This window comes from Engystomops pustulosus, chromosome 5, assembly GCF_040894005.1.
Source record: "Engystomops pustulosus chromosome 5, aEngPut4.maternal, whole genome shotgun sequence".
Lineage (NCBI taxonomy): Eukaryota > Metazoa > Chordata > Amphibia > Anura > Leptodactylidae > Engystomops > Engystomops pustulosus.
In genome coordinates this window covers 15,838,654-15,845,202 of record NC_092415.1, presented here as the reverse complement: position 1 = coordinate 15,845,202, position 6,549 = coordinate 15,838,654, and positions in this window count along the sequence as shown.

Here is a 6,549-nt window from a genome sequence, read left to right as displayed (position 1 = left end):
TACTACTAGTTCACTGCCTCCATACATGGTCCCCTTATCAAACGAGCTGTGTCAGGCAGAATTTTGGGTTGTTTTCATGGCTTCCATGTTAACTTTGTCGCCACCCTGCTGTGTAATCCACAAAATATACTGGCAAACTTTTATCATGTAGCGATATTATTTGAGCGCTTCTTGCTCACCTCCTTTGGTTCCTCTCTGACACCCATTGGTTTGAAGCCTGAGTCCATTTAGGGTATGTCGCCATGCCACTCTCTAGCCTTCCGCTGCTGCCGCTGCCTCTGCATGCCGTCCCCTATAGTGTCAGGGTCAATTATTGGATGTTTTAGATGCTATCTAGCTTCATTCTGTCACTCTGTCATGGCCATGCTGTTGCCCATAATTTTGGCATAATGGTGCGATTAGGCAGCCTCAGAGGCATCCATGCATGCTGCCCCTGCTGTTTCCTGTCCATTTCCGTGGTGTTTCCATCCTTTTCTGAGGTTCCCAGGTGTTTGGCCAAGCTTCCCTGTGCAGAGCCTTGGTCCCCTTGAAAAATGCTCGAGTCTCCCATTGACTTCAATGGGGTTCGTTATTCGAGACGAGCACTCGAGCATCGGGAAAAGTTTGTCTCGAATAACGAGTACCCGAGCATTTTAGTGCTCGCTCATCTCTATTAATTACCAAATGCATCGCCTGGTTTCAAAATTCTATAGGTTTTATGGCGCCTTTTACTTTTTATTCTGTTTTATTGCTATATTTTACAGGTTGTGACTGTTTAAAAATTTCTAGCTGAAAAGCAGATATCTAGTTATTACAGTTTTAGTGATATTATGTGGATTTATTTATGTGAACATATCAATATGGGACATTTGTGACCTCTACACATGTCCATCTACTACATTTAGGAGTTGTGAAGGTAAATATTTTCTGTTTGGAGCACATTTTTTTCCATCAAAGTCAAATTTAAATTTTTTTTTAAATTTTTTTATAAAGTGTTTCAGTTTGAATCAAAATTGCATGAAGGCGCCTATGTCTATAAAATCTTTAATGCAATTTTGAAAATGGGGCAAGTGTCTGCTTACAGAAAAGCTGTGGTTGGTTGAGTTTACTTTAATTCTTTTTGCTGTAATTTTAATTTTAAACGTCAAAATTGTAAAAACATCCAGAAATGCCCGGCAATGGAATGGTTAATACCCCTTGGTTGAATTCCCTGGTGGAGATGCTTATCATCTATCTCTAGTTATCTACCTCATACATATCTCACTTTTTCTCTTTCTATTTATTAATCAATCTTATTTTTCTCTTCTACTGTATTTATCTCTCATATCCGTCTACTGTATATATCATCTACTTTATAGCTTTGCATCTAGAAATCTCTATCATCTTTCATATTTTTCTTTGATCATAATAATTATAATTAACAATTATTTTTTTATATAGTCCACATAGATTACGCAGCGCTGCACAGAGCTTGCAGATCAGTCCCTGTCCCCATGGGGATCACAATCTATTCAACCTACCAGTAATTTTTTGGAGTGTGGGAGGAAACTGGAGGACCCGGAGGGTCATATAAACTCTTTGCAGATGTTGACCAGCGCTGCAAGGCTGTAGTGCAAACCACTGAGCTGCCCATCAATCTCCCTATCATCTGTCTCCTATAAAATTCTCCCATATTGAAGTTTGTTTTACCATACTAAAGGGAGGCTCTTGCTGACTGTGACTGGTAATAAAATAGTTTTATTTTGGGGCCCCACATTTAGTTTTGCCCAGGGCCCCACTTTGTCTAGAACCGGCCCTGGTACAGGTGTACCTAATAAAGTGGCCGGTGAGTGTATATAGTGAAAGATATATTTCTCAACATCCACCATTTTTATCCAATCGGACGCCATCTTGTCTTAACTGGGTGTCATGCTGATGTCATGATTCAACATCATTTTGTGTAAACTGTTTAGAAATTTTTTCGTCCTTGCTGTTGTTTACCTTATCTTATCTGTAGCTTCTCTGCTTGAAGTCCATGTTGTGACTTATACAGAGCTAACACAAGGACAATTGGTATACACATTCTGTTTAAATATAAAAAGGCCTCTGGAAGAAACAGTGCATAGTTCATTAACATTTTGGGAGAATGTCTTAATGGGGAGGTTTTGGTATATTCAAGCTGGCCTATAGCATTGCAGTATTTTATCACCTTTTCATGCCCTATGCAGATCATTGTCTGTGTTATATATATGCAGCTGCGTGCTAATAAACATTGTTTGCATTTTCTTAGAGACGTGTGTGTGTGTCCTCGTGTCTGCTCTCATCCCGATACCGGTAGCCATTTTGGTTTTATAGCAGTTAATATGGAAGTCACCTTACAACTGATAAGGGCTGATGAAGCCCTAAAGATCTTTTTCAATATATATATATATATATATATATATATATATATAGGACAAAGCACAGTACTACTACTCCTATCCTCCAAACAAAGACACAGTGCAGTTCTAATACTGTTATCATGTAAAGTACTGCTACTTCTTTGCCCCGGGTGTCAAACACAAGGCCCGCGGGCTGAATTCGTCCAGTGGCCTTGTGTTATCCGGCTCGGCTCTTGTGTCCCTGCCTCTTTTCTGCGCTCGTTGGGAGTGCATAATATAGACAGAATCTGATCCTCACCTTGCCTCGCTCCCACAAAGCAGCACCAACGGGCGTCTTTTCTTTAGCCTTGCTCCACGTGTAATCGCGTCATGTCTGCCGGCTCCAGAGCCATTACGTACAGCGGACAAAAGCTGAAGGAAGAAGATGGCCGCTGGTGCTGCTTCGTGGGGCAGAGGCAGGTGAGTAAAATGTTGTTTTTTTTCTCACAGTGGGACAGGCGAGTGACAGTGCCTGCTCAGGGGAGGTGAGGTTAGCTGTTACTGCTGGTGGGGGCTCTGTTACTGCTGGTGGGGGCACTGTGGCTACTGGGGGAACTTTTACTGCTGGTGGGGGCACTGTTCTGCTGGTGGGGACACTGTGGCTACTGGGGGCACTGTTACCGCTGAAGGGGGCACTTTTACTGCTGGTGGGGACACTGTGGCTACTGGGGGCACTTTTACTGCTGGTGGGGGCACTGTGGCTACTGGGGGGCAGTGGGTACTGTGGGCAGCACAACTACTGGGAGCAGCGCGGTTACTGGGGCGAATGTAACTGCTAGGACCAGTGTGGCAACTGGGGGCACTGTAACTGCTTGGGGGCAGTGGGTACTGGGGGCAGTGTGGCTACTGGGGGCCCTGTGATTGCTGGGGGGGGGCAGTGGCTAAAGGAGGCACAGTGCTAGATAGGCATTGTGATTGCTGGGTGCAGTGTGGCTACTGGGGGCACTGTGACTACTGGGGGGCACTGTGGCTATTAGGCAGTAGTGGCAATTGGGGGCACTGTGGCTAATGAGTACTAGGGGCAGTGTGGCTACTGGGGCCACTGAGTACTGGGAGCAGCAAGGCTACTGGAGGGCAGTGTGACTGCTAAGGGCAGTGTGGCAACTGGGGGCACTCTGACTGCTTGGGGGGCAGTGGGTATTAGGGACAGTGTGGCTACTTTGGACCCTGTGACTGCTGGGGGGGCAGTGGCTAAAGGAGCCACTGTGACTACTGGGGAGGCACTGTTGCTACTGTGATTGCTGGGGGCAGTGTGGCTACTGGGGGCACTGTAACTGCTGGGGGGACAGTGGCTACTGGGGAGCAGTGTGGCTAATGGGGGCCCCGTGGCTCCTGGGAAAGCATTGTGGCTACTGGGAGCAATGTGACTGCTTGGAAAGTTCAGTTTTGTGTTTGCCCTCAAATGGCTGATTGTAATGGTAATTCTGTATAAATGTAACTACTAAATATCTCAAGTTAATATATTTATACAGTAATAAATGACAGTCGGCCCCTTTAAGGCAACCACAAGGCTGATGTGGCCCCGTGAGAAATTTTGTTTGACACCCCTGTCCTAAACTATATATGGGTACAGAACTACTTTTATGTATATATGTTTTTTCCCTCAGGGAGAATATGGAGCTCACCAATATGTTACAAAAGACACTGGATCGGATATATTGTAGGCAAAGTTCAGAGAGGAAGTTAAAGCCACTTAATACTAGGAAGATCAATATTCCAAAGAACAAAAGTTCATGAACAGATCTGTGATAGGACAATAACAGTTCACACAACTTGTACAAAACAAGAGGTCTAAAAGGAAATGTGTGTTAGGAAACAGCAGCAGGAGACCCAACTTTCATTGGCTAAACATCTAAAGTTTGTGTAGTATGTTATTTTACTATAAAAAGCTTAAAATGAGAAATCCCCTTTAAGCAGGACATAGATGAATATCAGTTTTTTAAGTGCTTCTATTTTCCCATAGTTGTAAAAATCCAACCAATGTAACAAAATACAAAATTCAAGAAAATCTCCATCTGCCATGTTGCTTTTTTTCACCCTGTACTTAGGTGTACTATCTATAGAATGATTGTCCCATTGTTAAATTAATTTATTTGTATTTTCCAGACAGAGTTGCTCATACTATGCTCATAAGTTTAATTACATTTAAATTCTGTAACCACATATACAATATTTGTTATAAATATTACATACATTGTAATCTGCATATGCAATTTAAACCCCCCCCAAAAAAGTAAAAAACTAACAAAAAAATTAAGTTATAAAAAATGTTAAAATCTGCACCCCCCAAGCACACAATTATAATGTTAATGGCTGTTAAACCACATCTGTAACAACTGGATTTAATGTAACAATGTAATGACTGATTTTACTTAGTGAGACAGTGGGGCTCATTTACTTACCCGGTCCTGTCGCGATCCAGCGGCGCATCCAACTTCCTGCAGGTGTCACTGCAGCGCTGAGGTCCGCCGGTGTTCACCATCTTCTCCCCATTGCATGTGAGTGTTTGATTTTGCGACACACTTTTTTTTTTAAATTCCACGGTTTTCCCGAATCCGTTGGGTTTTCTGACGGCCAAACCCCCTGATTTCTGTCGCGCCGAAATCCGATCATGTGCGCCAAAATCCCATCAGGATTCGCGCAAAATGGAAAAAGGTGGCAAACCCGGCCGCGGAGCCCTTAGTATATGAGCCCCAATGAGTTTGTCCTGAGTTATTATATCATGTATCATTTATACTACTGGTCTCCAGGTATTGTTCACACCTTCTCCCCTACCTTAAACAGGTTTTCCATTGTAATAGGCAAGATCATACCCTCCCAACTGTCCTGGATTATTGGTTCTGTCCCAGCAGTGGGAGGTATGTCTCAGGCCTCCACTCCTCAGGGCACTGATAGAGCTGAATGCAATGGTGAAGCAAGGAGCTGACAGCTCCCCTCTCCACCATAGAGCCTCTGTCACTGCTCTATGATTGTACCTACCAGCTTCCGAGCAGCTTACGTGTCAGAGAAGACATAAGAGCTGAGGAAGGGTAACGGTGAAAGGTGATTTCTTTCTTCACATTAAAGTATATCTGTAATTGGGGTGATACAAGAGTTATTGCGAATGGCCGGGAGGAAAAAAAAGTATTGTTTTAAATGTGGGGTCTACATGAAGGGGCCCTAAAGGTGGAGACTTCAAAAAAGGGGATGTCACAGGAAGGGGGGATTATACTATGTGGGTGTCACTAAAGGGGGCATTTTATAGTGTTGGGCCAGAAAGAGGGGGTTATAATTTGTGGGCAGAATAGAAGGAGGGGTTAGGGGCAGGACAAGGTTGGGGCTATAGAACTATCATTTTATGTCCCTCTCTCTCATTCCAAAAGTAGAGAGGTATGAAATGAAGGTTATGTCCTACACTTCTGGCCCACCTGGAGGGAGGTAAATACCTTATTTTTCCAGCCACCAATTCCTATTGTCCTGGGGTTTCCCATTCTAATTGAAACCCCTTTAATTCATGCCCCATTTTGGTCTCTGCCCAGTTGACCCCTATCTGCATACTCCAGAATGGAATGGTGAAGCAGGGAACCACAAGTGCAATGTAGGAATGGGGAAATCTAAATAACAGGTTGGTAACAGCTTTTTTAAACATTTTGGCTGTGGTCATGCGTTCCATCAGCAATGCGCTTTGAAATGCAATTCAATCGGAATGGGGAGTGGCTTATGCCGATCGCATCTGCATTTCAGAGAAAACACATGTGATTGGTAACAACCACCATGGGGGAGATTTATAAAGATTGTAATTTATAAAAATGTGCGATTATAACAGCGACTACACCATGTAAGCGTGGGGGGAGCGCAGAAGGGTGTGGTGGCTGCCAGAGTGGGCACAAGGGGGCAATATACAGTTTGGGGTGGGTGGCCATGGGCCACAGGACAGGCATTATACTTTAGGCGGTATTCACACAAAGGTACAAAACATTTACCTTTTTTCTTTACAGAGATAGTAACTTGCGGTATATCGGGAGTGACGGAGGAGGTGACCTTTGTTTTTGTGAAAATACCTCCCCAGCCCGCCTGCAGGATTTTCAAAAGAGTCGAGCAACCCCTTTAAGGATGCATGTAGAGGGCACAGAGGGTATAGTCGCCAGTGGCATTTAAATGGTGATCGGGGGACCAACGATCCGTTTCCATG